Here is a 23263-nt window from a genome sequence, read left to right as displayed (position 1 = left end):
TCTAAGCCTCATTTAACAGGACTTGGGTGTTATTTTACTGTGCTTGGAGTCCACATGTGGCTAAACCCACCCAGAAATGCTGCCTCACCTCGTGCCCTGGATGTAGAAATGGGCATTTCTGTGAAAAACACCACTCTTTTTATATATATATATATATATATATATATTTTTTTTCTGTAGAGTTTGTACTTCTATGCTTCATGGCAGGGCTGCAGCATGTTCTTCAGCATTTGTTTGGAACACTGGGGCAGGAATATCTCAAACCAGAAAATAGGCAGCAGTACCCCGAATTTGGGTTGGTAATTTTGCTTTTACTACCAAGTTTTGTTTGGGAGTCCCAAAACTTGTTTGCAGTACTTTTATTGGCTTAAAACTCTAAAAAATCGATTGTTTTGGTGGCTGTGCTTCACCTGGAATGTGAGGAGGGGTGGGAGAGTGGGAAGCAAGGGCAGCTGTGGCTGGCACAGCACCAGCACTGGGTCATTCCCAATTGCTCCTCCTGCAGAAATGGAGGCACAGAGGGTAACTGTTAATTATCCTGGCGGCAAAATCAGATTTTCCTCCCATTTTGGGATGGAATTACCTTCATGGCTGGGAAGTGACTTTCCCTCAGCTCTGGAATGGTGATGCAGCTCCTCCTGTGGGAACAGGAGCACAGGCTGTGGCTCCCACCCCTCTCCTGGGCTGGGGATGGAGCTGGAGCTGCTGGAAGCCCCATGGGAATTGGACAAGGTGAGGATAACCAGCTGTGGGAAGAAGGATTTGGTGCTGCTTTACCTGGAAGAGAATGTCAGGAGACCTTGCAGAGGAGATTTGGGGAGGTTGTGATCCCTCCCAAGGAGGTTTGCTGCACCAGGGCTGGTTTTTTTCCCATTTTTTCCTTGGCTGGATCATGTGGCTGTTCTGCTTTTTTCAGGAATTTCTCCCTAGGGCAGCCAGGCTGCATCTCCTGCCCAAGTTTGGCCATTTTCTTCCCCCTCCTGACTCTAGCAGGATTTATCTCTGGTGATCCCTCAACTCCTCCATGCCTTGGGAAAGTTCCAGCCTGTTTTGTATCTGTGCTTGTGTTGAGGCTGCTGCTTCTCCCTGCATATTTCTCACCACCTGTAGCCTCCCTTATCTCTTTGGGGAAATTGTATTTCATTGAGAGGTGCACCTGGGATTTTGGATTTAGTGTGGATTGAGGTGTCTGAACTTCCACCCATTATGATACTTAAATATATATATATAGAGAGAGTTTTATATTTAATATAAATTAATATATATTTAATATAAATATATTAAGATATGTAAGATAATATATTAATATAATTTAATATAAATTATATATATAATATATATATATATATTACTATTATTATTATTACTTTTTTTTAAAGAAACACAAGATTTTATCCAAAAAAAGATTTTTTCCAAAATTTTGTCCAAAAAAAGTTCCCATTTGCTCCTCTGGGTGATGAAGAGAAGATCTGGGCAGGGGTTCAGGCCCTCCCCAGTGTGTTTCTGGTGTGAGGACCTGCCCGAGCCTGGTCCTGGGCTGGGATTTAACTGGGAATTGCTGGTGTTGCTCCTTCCTGTGCATCTCTGCAGGTGGCTGGACACACGAGGCTGCTGCTATTTTGAAACTAATTCTTTTTATGATTATTTATTAAATAATGAAAAGCATAAATGCAGTGTCTAATAAAAATCACCTTGCTATGTGTAAGCCTTTATGACTTCAGGCAGTCGCCGTTCTGAACATTTATTTTCCCCTAAGTGGCAATTTATATGAAACATGCATTAAAAAAATATTCCTGGACTGTTTAAAATGAGAGTGGAGTAACAACTTCCAGTGGTGCAGGAGCTCTGGTTAATTATTTATAATTTTGAAAAGTACATTTTCCAAGCTCAGCACGGAGCCCGGAGGCCAGTAAGTAAATAAATTTACATAAAAATGCAGTGAAATCAGATCATTTGACACAGTAATTCACCTAATAAAGAAAAAAAAAAGGTGTTTGAGGAAAGAAAGGTGCTGCAGAGAGGAGTGTGTCAGCAGAGGGATGTGGAAGTGACAAGTGGAGTGGGAATAGCTCTGGAATACTTCACTGAGAGATGGAAAAATTCCATGGAAGCTGCTAAAGCCACTCGTTGTCATTGTTGCCTCATCAGGATGAGGGAGAAATTATCTCCTGGAAAATATTTTCTTTGTTTCATTTCCCACAGCCATCAGTCGTTGAGAACTTAACATTTCTTGATTGGTTTCTTGGAAAATGTTTACTGAAAACCCAAAAACTCTTCACTTTTTTTTAATGCATTTTTTATGGTTCCAATGCTGCAGGTTATTTCCTGTCCCAGGTTTTATCCATTTTTCTGGGTGATGTTTTCCTCTGCTGGGCTCAGTCACTCTCCTGCCAAGGTTTTCACTCTCCCAGGGCAGCAGCATCTCCTTGGCTTTACCTGGATTCAACTTTTCTGAATTTCCCAGCTCCCAGAGTCTCAGAATTGCAGAATTAATAACAAGAGGAAGAATTCAAGTGTTGTGTTTTCAGATTATTTCAATAAGGGAAAAAAAAAAATAGAAGCACAGCCTACCTCAAGGAATAAAGGTCACCAGGTTTATTACTGAGAGTTTTTCATTGCAGATCACACTTTTTAAAAAGGAATTGTTACAAAACCTCTTCCTTTTGACCACATAGTGCCACGGGGGAATGGAAGAAGAAAGAGCTAATTCTTTAAATATTCAGGATTGTTACTCTCACATCGACTCTGCCTTTCAAAATTGAGCATTTAAGCACTTGAAAAGCCCACATTTGGACTCATTTGGGCAAACCTCATAAAAAATATGTGTTTCTCAGTCCTATGCTCTCCCACTTTAAATTCCTCCACATCTCTCCTTGCCGAATATTAATTTTTTCTCACCCCTGCCATGGAAGTTTCCCTTTTGAGGAAACTCCCAGCTCCATGGGCTCGTTTCATCAGCCACCTCTCAGCTCCTTTTGTACCTGGGGCTTTCTGTCAGCCTGAGCCAGAGCTGAACCCATTTCTTCTTCTAATCAAGATAATAACTGCAAAGAAGGGATGGATTTTGCTGCCGTTGAAAATGCAGACTAATTCTTGCCATAATTATCAAGTCTTTAAGTGGTAATTGCACACTGTTCCCATCTATCTGCTGTCAGATTTATTTCTGTAATTGACCTCCTGGTCCAGGAGTTAGAGACAGCCTTTGATTATTGGTTCAATTAGTCTTAAAACATCATAGGTTTTTCTTTCTTCTTTTTTTTTTTTTTTAAAGTATTTTAGCTCTCCAGCCTGTCAAAGGAAGTATAAAAAATGTCACTAAATATTTCTTACTTTTATCACTATTAGTACCTGCTAAGTCTCATTTTATCCACTCTGTACAGATACAATGAGGAGGGTTTCCATGAGAAAGGATTGACTTTCTTCTTTTTCTTACTTTTAACCTTTAGGGACACCTTTTTGGGGACAAGGGAATGGCTTTTCTGTGGTGCCGGTGTTGAGGTGCTGCATCCCCACCTGATGTGCTTGTGTGGAGTTTAAGAATTGCTCCTGAGCTTGAGGGAAGTGGTAGAAGAGTTGGCCTTCAGTCAACCCATTCATTAGATTATTAAAAAATCATCAGGGGTCAGAGAATTCAGAATTCTCCCTCTCTGACTTCACCACTGCATCAGAGTTACCAAATATATGGATTTTTTTTTCTTTTCTCCCATACAAAACAACAAGCTTAGCTGCTTCCCCGAGACTATTCGTTTTCACCACATCAGGAACTTATTAATTCTTGATGAGAATTCAAGCATTAATCAATTCTTGATTGAATTCTCCCCAGAGGGAAAGAGGAGAAACTGGGCCAGATTTGCCTTTTGGCTGCTTTGAGTTCTGTCTGAGCACACATGGAGCAGTGGGATAATCCATCTGCTCCATATCCAGCACATCTCCAGAGCTGAGGGGGAGCTCTGAAGACAATCTCCCTGCACAGGTGAAGAGAAAGGGGTCAGAGACCCTTTCCTTTGCAAAAGTGCTTTAAAACCTTAAGATAAAAGTGATTTATAAGTGTTGCCGATATTTTCTCACTCAAGCCAGGAAATAATGAGAAATAAACATAGAATCATATGAAAAATGTGTCAGAACAGCCCAAGAAAATGTTGTTCCTGTTAGTTGCGAGAGAGGAGGAGTCATGGAGGTCTCAGGTGGTGGCAGTGAATTTCCAAACCTGGTTTGGGTTGGAAAGGACCTTAAAGATCATCTCATTCCCACCCTGCCATGGCAGGGACACCTCCCAGTGTCCCAGGTGCTCCAAGCCCCAGTGTCCAGCCTGGCCTTGGGCACTGCCAGGGATCCAGGGGGAGCCTCAAGAGCACAAGGAGCCTCCTCAGTGTGTGCAACCTTCAAGGCCAATCTCCATTCCCTCACTGCCCAACTCTGAAGCCTTTGGCAGCAGAACCATCAATGATGCCTTCAGTTTTCTCTTCCCTGTTTTCCAGGTTCTGTGGTGCCCAGGGGCAGCTCTGAGCTCACAGTCAGTGTCACTCAGCTCTGCACACAGCAGGGACACAAAAAAAATCCTTCTCCTGCTGCACACCAAGGACAACTTTCAGCCCCAAAGCACAACCAAGGGTGGGCTGGAGGGAGGGACAAGAAGGATGGGACCTCACAGCCTGGAGCTGGGATGGGACAATTCAACCCCAAGGTGCAAATGGACCAAAACAGATCCAAGTGTGAGACCTGGCGACTGTTTGTCCATTTTGTGACCATTTTGGGTCCCCCTTGGGTGTAGCCCTGGCCAGGCTCTTGTCCTGCCCAAGGTGGATCCTGGAGGCCTTTGAATAAATCTCTGCTTTATTCTCCAGCTCTGTCCAGTCTCTGTTTCAGCCTTCCCAAGGCATCACCACCAGCTGCTCCCTGAGCTCAGCCTTTGAGGATGGACTTTTGCTGGATAGACTCAGCATCTTCCTGCCTCTCTCCTTCAGGCTGCTGCAGCCAAAAAATATTTCATTTTTATTCCTTCTAGCCTTGAAAGTCAACCTGCTGTGCTCTGAGGGCTGGTGCTGGGAGCAGTGTCCTCCCTGTGCTGCTGTGACCCTGCTCCAGGCTGACTGCAGGGCCGGGGGGATGCAGGAGCTCCCAGACCCAAAGGGAAGGCAGGTTTGGGAGGGATGGGAGCCTGGGACAAGGACTGAGCATTCAGGCACTGCCTCAGGGCTGGAGCAGAGAGCTGAGCTAACACCAGGTCCAGCTGCTGGGAAGGCACAGATCTGGAGCAGCTTTTAAGCTCCTTTACTCTGATTTTCAGGTTTCTGAATGGTAAAAGTGTGGTCCTGGCTGCCCTGGGGGAAGCAGAGGGAATGGGATCAGCTCTAACCTCGGTGTGAGGAGGAGGATCAGGGCTGGAGGAGTGGAACCAGAGGGTTCTTGGTGGCCCAGGAAGGCACAGCTGGCCTGGCCTCCATCCCCTCTGCTTTGGGGCTCAAACAGCAGAATTCTCTGCTGTTATTTGAGCTTTTGCCATGCTGGGGCATCACCAGCAGTGCCAGGCTTTGGTGACACCACAGTGAAAATGATGGTGGGTTCTGCAGAGGGAAATGGCAACACAGCCTCTGGTTTCAGCTGTGAATGGCTCTGGTGGGTTTAAATGGGTGAAAAAAAAAAAGGAAAATACTGAAAATTCTCTTCAAAGACACTTGATGCTCAAAGTGTTAAGGCAGTGATGGCATTCAGTGCAGTTGAGGGTTTAGGAATTGCTGCCCTGCCTCTGAGGGAAAGAGAGAACCTCTATTTCAACCAGTCTCAGCTGGGTGGGAAGGGCGGAAGAAACAGCTTTGAAAGGTCAGGAGGGAAATAAGGGAGCCTTTAAAAGAAGATGTCAGCAATGAAATGGAGATTTATCATTTCTAGTGACCTGTATAAACAGATGAGAGGAGTTGTAGCCGGTCACTTAAAACCATGTAAATTTAATTAAATTGGTATTGCTTGCAGGAAAGAGACAGTATTGGATGTAACCATTAGTGGCTCTTTGTGCCCTTTTGGGAGCAGCAAGTGGGAAGCAGGAACCGGGGAAATGGCACTTGGAGCAGCCTGCAGTGCCCTGGGCAGTCCCAGGCAATTAATACAAATGAGCCATCAGCATTCCAGGTCAGCTTCCTGATGGCTGAAATACAGCTTGGGGCACCTGGCCACGGCTGCCAGGAAATGAACCCCACAGGATGATCCTGACTTGGGTTTTGCAGGGAGGAAGGAGCTGGTCCTTGGGGAAGGACCGTGGAATATTTGGGAAGCCAACAAAGAAAGTCTGGAGCAGCTGGTGGGAGATTGCCCTGAGTGCTTCCTAAAAAACTGTGGCTGGTGTTGTCCTAATTCAAGGTACATCCAGCAGGATGGAGCTCTAGATTAGATCCCATCACCACAGCAAGGCAGTAATTGATCAATACATGGAAAATTAGTGGCTGCATACTTTGATTGTGTCTGGCTTGAGGGGGAAAAAAAATAAATCTCTATTTACTGTTCTCCAAAAGATCCAATATCACAATGAGGAAAACATTTCAAGCCCCCTAATTCCTCCACCCTTCTCCTGCCCCTGGCCAAATACTCTGTAAATGGCAAATGGGGTGATCAGGAGCTCATGGCAGGGAATGGAAGTGAGGAGTTGAGTAAGACTGAGAAGACAGAGCATGAAAAAAACGTATGACCAGCGAGTTTAAACTCATTTCACAACCTCCTTTAAGTGTGACAGGAGTGAGCAGAAGTGCACCAGCCCATTTTCAGCTGGATCCAGGGCTGCTGGTGCCTCTGTCCTCTCCCTGGGAAGGGAAGAGGGTGATGCTGCTGCCTCACAGGAGGGAATAATTTATCTCCCAGCAGTGATTAGGAGGCAGTTAAACAGCAGCTCCTCTCATCAGACTCTGTTAAATCAGGAAGTCTGCCTAACTGGCACCTAAAATTTTTAAGAGCCATCTGAGCTACTCTTTGGATCGTTAATGTTTATTTTTAATAAGTCCTGGCTCGCAGGGGAAGTTTCAATAGGCTGGAAGAAAGCTCGTGCTCTGCCATTATTTAAAGAGGGTAAATGGGCTGACCTGAGTAATTACAAGGCTGTCAGATGAGCGTTCAATCAATAGGTGTTTGATAGCACCAAATGTAAGGTCATCTATCCGGGAATAATGAATGGAGCTGGTGCAGGCGGCAGGGGAGATCTTATCCCGAGGAGCAGCAGGAGAATACTGAGCAGGGCTGGGGAGAATCCCTCACTCTGGCACGGGGGAATTCCAGGAGGGGATGCTGCTGGCCTGGATTTGTGTCTGCGATTCACCAGGACCCGTGGGAATTCAGGGAAAATTCACCACAAAGGTTTTGCAGTCCGCCATCCATAACTGGAGTCTGCTTAAGCCACAGAAGAAAGGTTTTATTCATTTTATTTTCTCTTCAAAAACCCATAAGCTTCATGATTTTAAAGCAACCATCAAAACGTTGTCCTGTCTCTTTATTTTTCCAGATATAATTTTTATATAATTGACAAAATTTGCAATGACAATATCTGCCCTGCTTTTCACCTTTAATTGGCCATTGGATTTCCTGAATGAAATTGCTGCTGGATTTTGGGGATTTGGATTGGGCATTACCAATATAATTTGAACGCTGAAGTTGGGTTTATAAATTGTTTGTGTTTCAAAAGGAACTGCCAATGCCTTTATGAAAAAAAACTCAAAAAAGACATTAAAATCCAATAGTCTAGTAAGGACTGAGTGTAGAAATGCTTCTGGAGACTGCAGAGCAGCTGGATCTTCTTGGATACTCCCACCCTGATTTCCCACCAGGAGTTAAGGAAATGTGGAAATAAATAATGTGGTGGGAATAAAGCTGCTTTTGGAAAATTTCCCCATTGAACCTTTATATTTTTAAAGTAGAGTTTGACTTTGTATTTAAGTTCAGATCTGCTTTTCAGGGTTTAAATGACAACTTCTGTTTGGAATTTAAATCCATCTTTTGGAAGATGGAACCGAAATGAAGTCCGTGAGATCATTCACCTGGGGACAGTTCCAGGCTGCAATGTTTGCAGTGCAATTTCCCCACTCCCTTTTCCTGTTCTCCCCCAGGTTTAAGGTTTTAACCTTTCATTTCATTCCTTAGCAGGTGAAATTTGATATTGATATTTCTCACAAAATAGACCAGTATTTATTTCCTAGACCTAGGTGGGAGTAAAAACCACTTTGTAGGGTGGAGGTCTGATGCTGTTGTACAAAGCAACAACAAAAGATTTTGACTTCAGAAGGCTTAAAATTACTTTTTTTTATTTTTGGGATGTGTCTCCCTTATATACTTTTTTTACACAGGCCAATTTGATTGGTGACAAGAAGACAAACTTCTTCACTCACATTGGTCAGACCAGAGGGACATCAAGAAGTTCCTCTCAGAAAAAAAGAAAATAAAAACAAAGTACAGTTTATAGAAACACTTTTCTTGTTTGCAAAAAAACTCCCTAGAGAAAGAATTTCAGAAAATCAAAACATCTTAAGCACGAACTAAAGATACAGAGGTCCCTGGGAGCAGCAAGAAAGTTGGAATGTGGATCTCTGAATGAGGGAATGGCTCCCAAAGGCTTTGACAAACCCTCTCCTCTCTCCCTGTTGTGCGGGGCTTCCAGCCTCTGAAATGGATTGGTTTCCAAAAATTCACTTCGTCAGACCCTCCTTTGATTCTTTCTTTCCTTTCCCTTCCAAATTCCAGTTTCCCCCTCTCCAGGGAAATAATCCTTTGACGCTTCCTCACTTTATTCACGGTAATGTTATTAAAATTTTTATTGGGTTCCTTCATGTGTAAAAATTCTCTGAGGAGGGTTGCAAGGATTGGGAATCTGGTTTGGCTCCACCTCCAGCCTGCTAAATCAATTTCTGCTCATTTTAAGTTAATGAGCCTGATTATCAATATTTCACCAGCAAGTAAATGGAATTCTATTGATTTAGGTGTAGCCAAGTCAGATTTCTAAGTTAACTTTTAATCCCCAGGATCCAACTCAATGGGACATAACTGGCAGGATAACATCCCTTTTTAATCCAAATCCATTATCAAACACCTTTATTCTTTTTCTGAGCACTCACCAGCCTACAAATCTTATTTTAATGTTTTTCCTAATGTGCTCTGTAGCTCTTTAGTGTGAAAATTAAGAAAACAAGCATTCTTTTAATTATCTAACAGCGGTTGGTTTGTTGGCTTGGTTTTTTAATGAGTGTTTCTTTGTTCTTATCACTAAAGAAACCTCTGCCAAAAGTCGGTGCCTTTGCAAGTGCAGCATTTCCCAATGAGACCAGCAACATTCAGGGTTATTTTTGGAGAGAATTTTGTCAAATAATGGTCACTTTGGACTACTGTGGAAAAAAAAAAAAAAAAAATTATTCCCTGATCAGCTGACAGATTGTCCTCAGTTTCCAACTCCTAAAAAAGAGAAAATGTATTCTTTAACTCTTAAAATTTCCAGATGTGATTTGCACAGCTGGGCAAATGCACAAGCAGTGAGCACACATCCCACTTTTTGTGAAACATGTGGAAAGCTCTTCTTATAGAGTTTCTCACGAAGCCTTTGTTATTGTAATATGTCCATATTTTGAGTGCTGCTCTTGTAATATGTCGATATTCTGAGTGTTGCCAGGCTGTCTTTCGTTGGTGTTTGTACTCTAATACATTAGCTGCCAAATGGCTGTGAATCCCAGGGAGCTGCAATTTTATTTAAGATTTCTGGTTTCCACTTGAGCGCCTTGGGAGGAAATTATCAGGAACTTCATGTGGAACTTTGCTCACGCAACCTATTTTGGGCTTGTTTATTTTTTTGTTTGGGGTTCTGTTTATCTTTATGGAGAATTACAACTCAGAGAAATTAAGAAAATAGAATTATCTCACAGGGTGTGTTGATCACCGGGAAGGGATTTCTGAGGAATCCTGCAGCATCTCTGTGCCTGTGGGACTGTGACATTTTGGAGCTATAAACTGGAGAGAAGGAATGGAGGATTGTCTGTGTCCTGGCCATCAGCAGCACGTCCCACCACGGCTCCTCTGCTGCTGGCTGGGATGGGCTGGGGGATCTCTGCTGTGCTGAAATGATCAAACTCATGATCTCCTTCAGCGAGGAAGAAGCTGAGAGAGAAATGTGGCATGAAAAAGAGACAGAGCAAAGACTCCCAGGGCTGGGACGCTGCTGATCAAAGCACACCCAGGGATGTGAGCTCTGCTCAAAGGCTCCAGCCACGGCTCTCATCCACCCATGAATACATTCCTTCTATTTCATCCTCTGCTAGTTATTATCTCTGTCATCCCTGTTTTCCTTAGGAGGTGGTGCTCATTTCATGGTGCTCATTTCATGGTGGTCATTATTTCACAGTGGTCATTATTTCATGGTCCTGCTCCAGTCATTATCAATTGATGGCATCGTTTCATGTTCTTCAAAGAGGAATTCCAGTCAGGATCCCTGTCCTGCAATTCCTGTTTGTGGCCAACACAACAGCAGAGAGGGGGAAAGTGGGAAGGCAGCTTTAGTTTGTTGGTTTCAGTCCAGCCCAAGTTGTGTTCTCCAGCATCCCATGGATGCTGTGGCACAGATAAAATAATGACCCCACCTGAATTTTGGGGGTGTTCCACCTCTATGTTCAGAGAGGATCTGTAGCCAGGACACAGATTCCCAAGAAAATTAGGAGTATTTTTGGAGAGCCTTTTCCTGTTTGCCATGGAGGCTGAAGATTTGGTTTTTTTTTTTGCTGCCTGTGTGTGGTTGGACTGATCCTGCTCTCTCCTGGGTTGTGACACACTGAAAGCTGATCAAAAACCACCTGAGGTCATCCCAATCTCCTAAAATGCCTCGTGCAGAGCAAATACCTTTATAATAATATCTTCAGATAAAATAATAATAATACAATCATAATATATAATTTCAATATTAATAATACAAATCAATATTATTATTATATACTAATGTTAATATAATTGTGATATTATTAATGATATTTATATATTATTAATATATAATATTATAATGATATTGTTATAATAATATCTTCAGATATTATTACAATCATATAATACCTCATAATATAAGAAGACAATAATTATTATATCTTTTAATGAAGATATAATAATATCTCCAGAACAAACTCCTGGGTTTTTGCATGATGCAGAGGTGTCACCACGAGGCTCAGCAATAATCCTGATACGGAATTAGAACCCCCAGATGTTGGACAGGGAGGAAGTTCCAGTTATGTGTTGCCCCTTGTTTCCAGCAGTTAACTGAGACCTGCGAAAGGAAATATTATTGATTATCTTTCAGGGTAAAAAATTAGCTATGTTTGCCCAGATATGTTCAGCATCATTGTCTATTGACTAAATGTATGAAAGATAGATAAGATACAACCGTGATAGGCACATCTTGTCTGGAGCAATGGCCTTCATTAACTTGATTATTAAAGGGAACGTATTAACTCTGAGTCCTGCAGCCCCTCTGCCTCCCTGTGTGAGCAGCAGCATTTCAATCTTCTCTTCACTGAGCTCTAATTCCAGTTTTCCAATGATACAACCTTCAGGGTAACATTTCCCGTGCTCTTCTGAGAGACAGGGAAACAGAGAAGGAATGGCAACACCACCCCAAGCAATTTGGACTAAGTGTGAGGAAAAACCTGTTTCTTTCATGTTAATAGTTAAGTTTATTTTCACAATTGGTTTGAAAAATGGGAAAATCACTTCTTTTTTCCAGATAACCCTATTCATCTGCTATTTGCAAGGTACTGTTTGATGTCCAAAAATGAACATTTAAGCAGCAGGGATGTTGTCACTGAAAGAAAAACAAGGATGTTCTCACCTCCTGGCTGGACTTGCTGTGCTGCACTGAGGTTGCCTGGGCCAGCTCCATTTATCCCAGACTTTGTGTGGAATTTGGTAGTTGCTGTGATGAATTAAGAGGCCAAGAAGATGGAGTGCTTTAATCATAATTGCCTGTTCAAGAACCAGACTTCAAGGCAAGGATTTAATATCTTTAAGTGCAAGAGATGATAATAACAATAATAATGGCAAAAGTTACATTGTAAGGAGTAATTTCAGTTTCTAAAATAAGTCTCTGGAATAATACTCAACCAAGTAATTTGTGTAGCTACACAAATATTCCCTGTGTTCCTTAAAGCAGCTCTTTTTTTTTTTCCTCTTCGAGTCTGCAAATTACCTTTTTATGAGATGCTGTACAAACTAACTACTATATCTATTCAGAATATGATAATATCTCCTTGCCTTTGAATGAAATATTTGGCCCTTGAGGATATGCCAGTAGCTCTCCTCACAAAATACCTGGAAATTGAATAAGATCTGCAGCTTTATTATGTACATATAATACTGGAACCTGTGGGATTATGTGTAGTAACCTTATTTACAGAAGCAGGAGATGTATTTGCAGAATATATTTTAGGCTGGGACAGCTCAGTAACGTATTTATGACATCCTTTGCTTGTGTGGATTGATCTCAGGGAAATGCCAAAAGTCTTAGCTCAGAGGAAGGACAAGGGCCCCCAGAACAATCTGACTTTTTAAAGTGCAACATTTCAGAGTGGCAGGAATAACATCTTTACCTGACACAGTGATGAAAAAAATCAGTTTCTAAATCCTTTTGGCTCAAAATGCAAAGACCTTGTGAGAAAATGCAGTTTTTCTCTTAGAAGAAAAGCTCGTGGGTGGTGTGTCCACAGATACTTCTCTTTTGAAACTGGAATAGGGCCATGGATTCTCAGGTATCAGAGAAACAACATTAGTGACCTCATACTGGTGAAAATCCTTTAAATCCTTCCTAAAGTGGATTCCCTCCCTTCTGGAAGCAGGAGAGAAAATCTGGTGAGGATTTCCCCCCAAATATGTGAAATTTCTCAACATCAACTCCACTTCCTTTGGAAAAAAAGGAGGGAAAAAATATCATACCTCTCCAAATAAGAAAAGGGGCTATGTTTGGAAATTGTGAGTGAGTTCCAACCCTTAATTTTTTGGGGAAGAAGCTGGGAAAATGTAGAAACATTCCCTTCTCAGAAGTGTGCACCTCAGCTACTCTGTGGGCATGAAATTCTTCCTGACCAAAATGTGGACACATTAGAGCTTTGCAAAGCACCCTTGTGGTTTTATCCACGATGCCAAAGGCCTTTATAAAAAACCTCTGAGAAGTCAAAATACAGCACAAACCAGCTTTATCTGAGTTGAAGGAAAACAGAGGTTTCCAAACTCTTTTTTTCCCCCCGATCCTCTTAGCAGTTCCTTCACAGATAAATAATTCCATTACACTGCTGTTTGAAACATGCAAGCATGATCACTTTGGTGGCTTCAGTCATTCTATTTTTCTTTGCTAAGCTGTTCTTTACAGGCCTTTTGAGACACTGGAACTGAATCCATGTCCAATCAGACTGATCAGCATTTTTGGGCATGACTTTTCCATCACAGCGTGATGTTCAGTCATTTAATGTGACTTTCTACCACAGAGCTGTTTGGATTATTCCCTAAAGATTATCTGCAGGATCTTCAGGAGCACTTTGGGCAGCTCAGAAGTTTCAGCACTATATATATTTTTCATTACTTTCCTGCTGTTTCTGTAATGTCTCCAAAGTGTCAGTGTTGGGTACAGTAACAGGAGAGTTTGCAGTTTCCTTCAGTGAGACAGCAATGCTGTCTAAGGTGAAATTAAAATAGACTTCACTTATTTGTGGAATTAATTATTAAAATGTGCTCAGCAATCACTCACATCAACCCTCTGTGCTTACAGGGCCGTTTGTCCCCTCGTGCAAATGCCACCAAAACAATGAGAGGTGGTGCTGAGTTGCTTTGCATTAGCGATGGCCAAACCTCCTCCTGCCTCTTGTATTATTTAAAATGTGCCTTTCATCAGTTATTCAGTGCAGTGCATTTGGGGGGGACAAAAAAATCCTGATTCATTTGCATCAGCATCTAAATCTATTTTAGACATATCAGTCAAAAAATAATAGGTTTTAGACTATAATTTTCATTTGGTTCTTTCTGGTTGTCAGTTTCTGAGTTAGGCTCAACTGATTTGATTTTTAGTTTTAGGACTGATTGGGTTTCTGGTTCTCCATTTGCATGTCTGGAGTGATTTAGGAAGAGCCTTGTGGAGTTGTCAGGGAGTCGTGGAATGGTTTGGGATGGAAGGGACCTTAAAGATCATCCAGTGCCACCCCTGCCATGGCAGGGACACCTCCCACTGTCCCAGGTGCTCCAACCCCAGTGTCCAGCCTGGCCTTGGGCACTGCCAGGGATCCAGGGGCAGCCCCAGCTGCTCTGGGGCCAGAGAAGAGCCTCCCTGCTTTCACAGGGAAAAACATTCTTCCTAATATCTCATCCATCCCTGCCCTCTGTCAGTCTGAAGCCATTCCCTGTGTCCCATCACTCCATCCCTTGTCAATTGTCCCTCTCCATGTTTCCTGTATCCCCTCCAGGTCCTGGGAGGTCATAGTGAGGTGACACCAAAGCTTCTCCTGTCCAGGTGAACACTCCCAGCTCTCCAGCCTTTTTTCCCAGCAGAGCTGCTCCATCCCTCTGCTCATCCTGGAGCCTCCTCTGGGCTCTCTCCAGCAGCTCCAGCTCCTCCCTGTGCTGGGCCCAGGGCTGGGGCAGCTCTGCAGGTGGGCTCTCACCTGAGAGGGGCAGAACCCCAGCAGGACTGGGGTCAGCCCAAGCCTCAGGGGTTTCTGGGGTCAGCACACACACATCCAGGGTGTGAAGATGACAAAAGGAACCTCACCAGAGTTTCCTGACATTCAGGCTCATTAGGAATCCCTGGAATGAATTTTGCCAGTGGCTCTCAGAAATCACTCTGTGGCTTCCTTTAAGAGCAGGTGTCTGTGTGTGAGCACAACCTAAAATTGAGGAATTTGGGAGCGGATGTGAAGCGGGACATTTAGGAGTCTCTCTGCTGTGAAGGAACAAGGTTAAAGGTCTGAAGTCTTGTTTTTTGTTGCTTTTTTGGTTGGGTTTTTTTTTTTTTCTTTTTCAGAAGAGATGATCTTTGAAATCTTTCCCATCATTTCTCTCCACATTCCAATTTCAGTTTTATAACACCCCTCACTGTGCACGCCTTGGCAGGAAACTCGCCCATCTCGCAGAGCCTTGCGTGAATAATTCATGGCAGTGTCATGCTGATTCTCCAAAGGCTGGAATATTTCTTTGGAGAAAATGTTTAATAAGATTCTTCCAAACAACACAAACCATCGCTTTGTATGAATTTTATGGGGTAGTCGCTCTCAAAAGGTTTTGCATGATCAAGGATTTAATGAACTGAAACCCCAAACATATGGTAGCCCCTTCTACCTATTTGTTTCCTGGGTTGAAGCAGGGAGATGAAACTGCTTAATTGGAGTCTGAAACTTGAATTTGCCACATCTGAAGGCACAGAGAGAAGTTTCAAGAAATAGGGTACAGCTCTTATCTGGCTCCTTCCATTTACATCTTCATTTGGGTGATATTATGTGACAATGATGAGGAATGAAACAGCTTTTTACGCTTTTTTTTTTTTTTTTTCCAAGCCAACAGCAAATATCACACAGCTCCTGCAAAAATACTGAAATTCTCTCAGCTGAACTGTGCCCCAGAAATTGTGTTCCACCAGGTGTCATTTAACCCAGCAGAGAGAGGAATTGAGGCATTTGCAGTCTTTGGAAAGAAAGGTGAGTTCCACAACAAATTATGGATACCTGGACATTCCTGAGGCTGTGTGTGTTTTGGTTTTGTTGGGTTTTTCTTTTGAAGATAACTTTTAACCAGGCTTTGGTGATCTAAGAGGCTGGTCTGAAATGGGAAATCACTTGACATAATTCAAAATAATTGTGGGGTTTTTTTCTTTCTTTTATTGGCTATTTTCAAATTATTCCAGTTTTTAGTGGGTGCTACTTCACCAGGAAAAAAAAAAACAAAAAAAAAAAAAAAAAAAAAAAAAAAAAAAAAAAAAAAAAAAAAAAAACCAAAAACAAAAACAAAAAAAAAAAACCACCAGCAAAGCCCAAGTCAAGAATCAGTCAGTGTAATTAAAATACAACATCACATCAGTCTTGGTGTTTGCAGGAACATATTTCAGGGTATAATTGGCAGCTAAAAAATCAGGATAAATATTTAGTGTTGTTCTGAGGATGGGAAGCCGTAGGAATGTCTGAGAAGGAAAACTCACATGGGAGATATTCGTGGTATGGAATTGGTTCTCATTACTGAGGCCTCCAGTTTAGGAAAAGATGGGGAGCCCTTTCTCCAAATTTTCTCCAGCAGCCCAGGGAGCTGCAGAACCTCCATCCTTGGAGATTTTCAGAATTTAATTAGGAAAAAAATTACACTTCACTTAACCCAGCAGGAAGAACTTTATTTTGAATGGGGAAATTGTGATTTCCTGAAGTCCCTTCCCACCATGATTTCTGTGAGTCTATGGGATTTTAATGGCAAGAGTCGTTTAGGATTTCAGAGAGACTTTGCATGAAAGGCATCACAGACCCAGGAGCAGGGAATAAATTAAATCTCCATGGATTTCAGTGCCAAGATTCCAGCAGAACTCCCAGCCTGACTGTGCACATGTGCTTGCTCCCCACCTCCACGATCCAGCCTATTTTCTGCTTAAACCCTGTGACTCAGACTTGAAAACCTGCACATTCATTCCTACTGAAATTTATTCCTACATGGATCTTGCTCCTTGCAGTGCCTTCCAGGGAGCTCATTTAAAGATTAGATTGGTGATTGGTGGTTTTCAGTGTTGAAGTTGTTTTCCTAATCAGGATATAAAGGAACTCCTTAAACCAGCTGATTCTTTTTTTTTTTCTTTCTCCTAGTTGTCGTTTAGTTGAAATTAATATTGTAATTGCCTTCTCTGGAGACTCTGGAACTTTGTGCACTCTCATTTAAGGAGAGAAATATGGATGATGGGTGACTAATGATGCTTAGTTAGGCGTTTTTTAAAAATAAATACAGAATCTGTCAATCTGCTCTCTGTCAGGGAGAGAAGCAGCTCCTGTTTTCACACAGTATCTTCCTTGAGGGGATTTTGTCTTGTGAGGCACTGTAATAGGCAGAAGTGGATCAGATTTGACTTTTTTTGGCAGTTTTCACCCTTTCCTTTGCAAACACCCTTCCAGTTTCCCCATAACATTCACGGGGGCTGAGAGTGCATTGCTGCCAAAGAGAGAACGTCTTGCAGTGACACTGACCACAGCAAGCCAAGCCTTTATCCTTCAGTTTTATAAACAAGGATAATAAAAGTTGGACAAGCAATATCTTTAGCCTGAGGAATTTGGTTTAGCTGTGTTGAGCAGGATGTTGCTGTGTGGATTTCGATGAGCTGGATGTGTCCTGGGGGGTTTAGACAAGGTGGACTGGTGTGTCTCGCCCTCCCTCTGCCTCCTTTGCCACCTGCTTACTGATAAGTCCTTTTTATTTTTTTAACCTATCAGTAGTCTGGTGATTGATTTGCTCAGTTCAGATTCCTCTGCCTGCAAGGTTCAAAAGGACACATCCTCGTTTTACTCATAAATATACAATATTTTATTCCCTTCCTATTGACCCCTCACTCTTCAAATGTTCATTCCTTATGTTGCCTCTTCTTGTTTCCTGTGTGAACAGTCTTGTTTCCTGCTTCTTGGAAAAGAAAAGGAAACACTTAACTTTCCAAGCCTTCCTAAGGGTCAACCTCCCCTCTTTTTAAAATTAGTTGTGTGTGCTGCAAGGTGCAGGGGAGCAGAGGGTGGAGTATGGCAGGGTAAGCAATCAGCTTGGATCCAAACAGAAAAATTCATGACCAAAATGATGCATCTCCCTCCAGATGTCAGAGCAGCAAATAAATGTTTCATAAATTTTGCTTTCCAGGTCAGCTCCAAGCCATGATTTTATGTTGGTGGTGGTTTAACCCTAAATGTTTAGAGAAAGTAGCACAAGGAGAACAGACAAGGAGAAGGGAATGTTCCTGGACATCTCTGCTCCTAGGAGTAGTTGTGGCATCAATGCCTCCAGCCAGGAAAAGCAATATGTAAGACTGATGCCATAATCTTGAGGATGAGGAATATCATCCCATGCATTTACTTTGTAGAAAAATCTGATGAAATGGTTTCCCAACCCTGTGAAAATACATCAACAGCAGGTTCAGCACCCTGGGGCAAGAACAGAGGAGGCTGGTCCTACAGGAGCCACACCAGCCTCCTGTGGGACCCAGGACACCTCTGTCCACCCAGGAAAGCTTCTGCTTGGACAGTGGGATGGAGAACAGGAGGTGATGGATGACTGCATGAAGGAAGGGAGGCCACAAAGCCAGGATTATGTAATTATGTTGGTAGGATGAACATTTTCCATCCACTCGATCCTCACAGCTGTAGAAGCACTGGGGGCTTTATCTGCAGGTGAAGGAACAGCTGTCGGGGCTGCAGCATCCTCAGAACTGGCATCTCATGTGCCAACCCCGTGCTGTTGAGCAGAAGAGATGTGCCTGGCACCAAGGCTCTGCTCTCTGTAGGATCCATCCACAAAAGGCTGGGCCTGGTCTCTCATGGAGTTTAATTCCCAATTAAAGGAACTTTGGGATTTGTCCTTTCCATAGCAAATCTTCGTTTTTATTGCTGCAGGCAAAGCAATGCTTGGGGAATTGGCAGGACAAGGACAGAGGAGTTTTTGGGGTGAGGAAAGGGCTGGGCTTGGCCCTCCCATGGAGTTCAATTCCCAATTAAAGGAACTTTGGGATTTGTCCTTTCCATAGGAAATCTTTGTTTTTATGGTTGGAGGCAAAGTGGTGCTTGGGGAAGGGGCAGGAAAAGGAGAGAGGAGTTCTTTAGGGTGGGGAAAGGGCCTGTCATGGAATTTAATTCCCAGTTAAAGGAACTTTGGGATTTGTCCTTTCCATAGGAAATTTTTAGAGGCAAAGTGATACCAGGGAAGAGGAGAAAACGAGAAGAGAGGAGCTTTTGGGGTGAGGAAGGGGCTGAGATGGAGCTCAGGGGACAAACCATCCCCAAAGATTTTCCATGGGGCAGGAACCCTCTGATGGCCACCTGTGCCTGCCAGCCCAGCCTTGATCTCAGACAGCCAAATGGGGCCTCACACCCTGCCCTAGCCCCCAGCAGGGCACGGGGAATGTCAGCAAACTCTAACGAGAGGCAGGATTGATGTGCTGGTGGCTTGCTCCGACACTGGAGATTTATGGTCTTCTCCCCTCCCGCTGCGCTGCTGCTGCTCTGCAATTAGAGAGAGAGCTGGCATTAAAAACATCTGCTGCCCATGCTGGCCTGGAGTTGCCAAACTTCTGGCTCTCCTTGTGCCAAGGAAGGCCATGCCAGCAGCAGGGATGTGTGGAAATGTTAGCTCCCGAAAGCGCGGCCACTGAATCGGCGCTAATCCTGACATTTCACTCAGGGAAGGGGAAGGATCGGGGAGGAGGAGGCACAGCCAGCAGCTTAATTAGCATGGAAGTGCAAGAAAAAAAAAAAAATAAAAGCAGCATGTTCTACAAAAGAGCACAGGGAGAGGTGATTTCCTGCCTTGTCCCCAGATCCCCCAGCAGCTGCTGTGGATGTGTTGTTTGGGAGCCGCTGGCTGGGCTCCAGGCTGTGGTCCTGCACTGGGGTTCCTGCCTGCTGGTGGCATCCAGGACACTCAGAGCCCGCTGTGGGTGTCCCATTTATCCCCAGAAGTGTAAGATCTGTTCCCTTTGTCCCTCCAGTTGTGTTTTGGTGGGGTTTCCCTGTAGCGCTGGTGCTCCAGGTGGGTCAGTGCCTGCTCTTTGTGATGTTCTGAGGCACTGAGGCTTGTCCCCACATCCCAGTGTCCTTACCATGCGTGTGCACTCTATTTAAAAGGATTTCTGACAGGAGCTGTCAGCTCCTCATTTCCACCCCTCACTCTAATGGTCAGTGATTTTTTTTTTCCTGATTGCAATGTCAACACCCCACTGGAATAAGCACAAAACATTCTCATATCACAGAAGGGAAAACAGTGACAAAGCACTCAGGATCCTGCACAGGAGGAGCTGAGAAGGATCAAACCTCGGAAAACCAATTCTGAAGACCCACTCTATTTTCTAAATTTATTTGGGGAGTGAATTACAGAATTATTTAGGTTCAAAAAGCCCTCTCGAGGCCATGGAGCCCAAGTGTTCCTTCAGCACTGCCAATCCCACCACCGACCCATGTCCCCATGTGCCACATGTGCACATCCTTTAAAACCCTCCAAGACAGCCTCTGCCAGTGCTTAAAAACCTTTTTGGGGAAGAATTTTCCCCAAATATCCCATGTAAACCTCCCTGACTCCTTCTTGTCCTGTCACTTGTTACTGGGAGAAGAGCCCGACCTCCACCTGGCTACAAGCTCCTTTCAGGGAGTTGTAGAGAGCTTATAAACTGAAAATTCAATCTAAAGAGAAATAATGAAACATAAAGTTTATTAATAGACTGCAATAATTCCTATGTGCATTTGTATTCTTTATGAAATAGTGTTCCTTTTTCCAGTCTGTGTTTAAACTCAGGTGCTGTCAAACTTCCCAGTTAACTATGTATCTTTTTCCCCTTTTTGTAAATGTTCCCTTTTTTGTAGTTTGGTTTTGGGTTTTTTAGGGTGGTTTGTTTTTTTTTTTTTTTTTTTTTTTTTTTTAGGTTTTAGGGTATTTTTACTCTAATAGAATCTTCATAATTTTCTGTGACTTTTTCCAGATGTGACTGGAAAAAAGTGAGATCCTGACTGTGAGTAACTGCTGAAACCAAGTTAGGGACCATTTCTTTATGAATCCATGGGCTGGTTTTACTCTCCTAAAGAATTTCCTCACTCTTGGAGCAGCCAAGTCTCATGGCAGGAGCTGTTTGCAAACTGAGCTCATCTCAATGTACAGCTGCACTATGAACACGCAAATCACTTTTTCATAATGCAATAACAATGTTTGACTTGATCAAAAAGGTGAAGAAGATGAAGTTTAGCAGTAACCAGAGGGGGCTTGATTTCTGATGTGAAACAATGAAATGATTTTCTGATCTTATGATATGGAGAGATGCTTTTACTTCAAATGTTGCCAGGAGAAGTTGTTGCTAAATATCCCTGTTGTCTGTATTTCCTTGGAAAGACGGTGGTGAGGGCACAAATCCCTGCAGGATTCCTCCCTCAGTGTAAACCCCAGGCTGTGTTTCCGAGGGTTTGAGCTGTGTGCTGCAGAGGCACTGAGCAGCAGAGGGCACTGATCTAACAGGAGTGGGAGGAAAAAAAAAAAATTTAAAAAAAATCGTCATTTCACTTCAGCGCAGTCTAAATGGCCCCAAGATTAATCTGTTAATATCCTCTCATTCCTTTCCCTCCTATATCAGTGTTAATTGCCAAACAAGTGACAACTTTCCCCAGTATATTATACTGGTCCATTATACACTGCTGCTGCAGATATGGTTATTTGCAAATTCGCTACAGACTCCTCCACAAACTCCAGAGGGTTTTATGTTGCTCTTGTATGTATGAATACAAATAAATAGAGGCTGCAGTTCCATCTATAGCGAATTTAATCTGCATGCTGTTTAAAGCAGTCTAAATATTAAAACCAGATTATTGGCGTTTTTCACGGGAATCATTTTATTTTTCAGAGTTGACTTCCAAATCGACTCGTCTCTTTCCTTTGGGTTTGTTTGCCTCCAAAAAGAAGCTTTCTTCTCTGGATTACAGTATTTTTATTGGCTCTGCACTCACGAGTGTATTTAAGGGATGGTTTATACCTGTTGTCAGCCGAGCTGATAAATGCACCCACGGCGGAGGCTTGGCATAAATAGCCACCGTAAACCTGGCTGCACAAAATAAACCCAGAGCCTGCAATCCCAAGGGAAAGGCCAGCATGGATGTGCTGGGGTGAAGGAGAAGGCAAACAGGGGCAGAAATTCCTGCTGGTGGTGCCCAGCCCAGGGCTGAGGGACCCCTGTGGCCGCAGACAGGGCTGGAGGCACAGGGTGTCAGCAGCCCTGATGGAGCTCTGCATATGTCTGCAAATTGCTCTGACAGCCAGGGCCCTATACAATTTTAATTCGAGGGATGAACCTGCTCTAAACTTTGCGAGTCGAGCCCCGTAGCTCGCGACTTTGGGCAAGATTTGATTTTTATTTTATTTTATTTTATTTTATTTTATTTTATTTTATTTTATTTTGGCAGAGATAGATGAAAATGGACTTAAAGGACTCTGACAGCAGCCAGTGGGCAAAGCCCTGTCTTGTGCCTGACAAGGAGCCCCGGCCTGTGTCACGAAATTGGGGTCAGTAAATAAATCTCAGCTGCTGTAAGCACGGCTGCAGTGTCACAACATTATTAAAAGCCTTTCAGGGTTGAGCAAAGGACACTTGTGGAGAGGTAGCCTTGAGGTCTGGTCACCTACAAACGATGGTTTATTGTCTGCTCTGTGTTAGTCTTACATTATGTCAGGAAGAACTGCACCCTGCAGAGCTTTCTGAGATTTGGCTGCTTCCTTGGTTTTGGAAGAGTTTTCAGTGGAAAAAAAAACAACCCTGTTACTAAAGGTGCATTTTGGGTGTTACTGAACATGGAGGCTCAAACCAGGAAAGGGATCTCACTCTGAGCTATTCAGGGTGAAAACCCCAAACTAAATCCAAATGAAGACACTTAAGTGGGATCACTAATGACAGACCCTTCTTGCTCTCTCCTAATGACAATTAAAATGAGAAAGCGTGTTGAATTAGCTGGGAAGGGGTTACCCCACCTCCCAAAACACGCTAAAAACAACATTCAGTGCTTGCTTTGGGAAATTCCTGTCTGAATGCAGGTCAGACTATTAGCAGGCAGCAAACAACTGTCAGCTTCAACGGAATGATACCAAATTAGTGCTCTCCAGCAGAAGACAGATGCCCACTTAATATGTTCAAACATATTCTTTTCAAATATGGATGTGGCACCTTCCCAGCTGATGGGTAGTGAAGCTTTGTGAGCACTAACTACTTTTCAAACCATTCACATTACCTGGTAATTTCTTTAAATAACTTTTTTCTATGTAAGCTCCTTTAAATGTAAGTTTTGGGCCAATTTTTTTCTCTTTTCCTCCACTGAGTGCGGTTTTATCCCCTCAATATGAAGGCAGATGGATTTTGTGCTTAATTACATTTTATATGTGGCTTAGCAGCGCCCATTTGACAGAGAACTTATTCATGACTCTGGATGTGGAGCAGAATCTGGCTTTGGTTCAATCTGAGAGGCAGCAGGTCAGACTTCAATACTTGGTGGCTTTCTGATTTGTTTGTTTGATTTAGGCTTGTTCAGCAAATGCCCAAAAA

General features: G+C 43.1%; 1 long non-coding RNA gene across 1 annotated transcript in view; it reads left to right on the top strand.

Moving 5' to 3' along the window:
- The window catches only part of LOC136366154 (uncharacterized), a 232092-nt gene extending 216102 nt beyond the window's left edge, over positions 1 to 15990 (top strand). Inside the window, exon 3 of the long non-coding RNA XR_010744473.1 lies at positions 15903 to 15990. This is a non-coding gene — a long non-coding RNA (uncharacterized lncRNA). The remainder of the gene's footprint in view (positions 1 to 15902) is intronic.
- Positions 15991 to 23263: the final 7273 nt, after the last annotated feature.

The sequence above is a fragment of the Sylvia atricapilla genome, chromosome 11 (genome assembly GCF_009819655.1).
Source record: "Sylvia atricapilla isolate bSylAtr1 chromosome 11, bSylAtr1.pri, whole genome shotgun sequence".
NCBI lineage: Eukaryota > Metazoa > Chordata > Aves > Passeriformes > Sylviidae > Sylvia > Sylvia atricapilla.
This window is presented reverse-complemented; position numbering and strand designations above follow the sequence as displayed.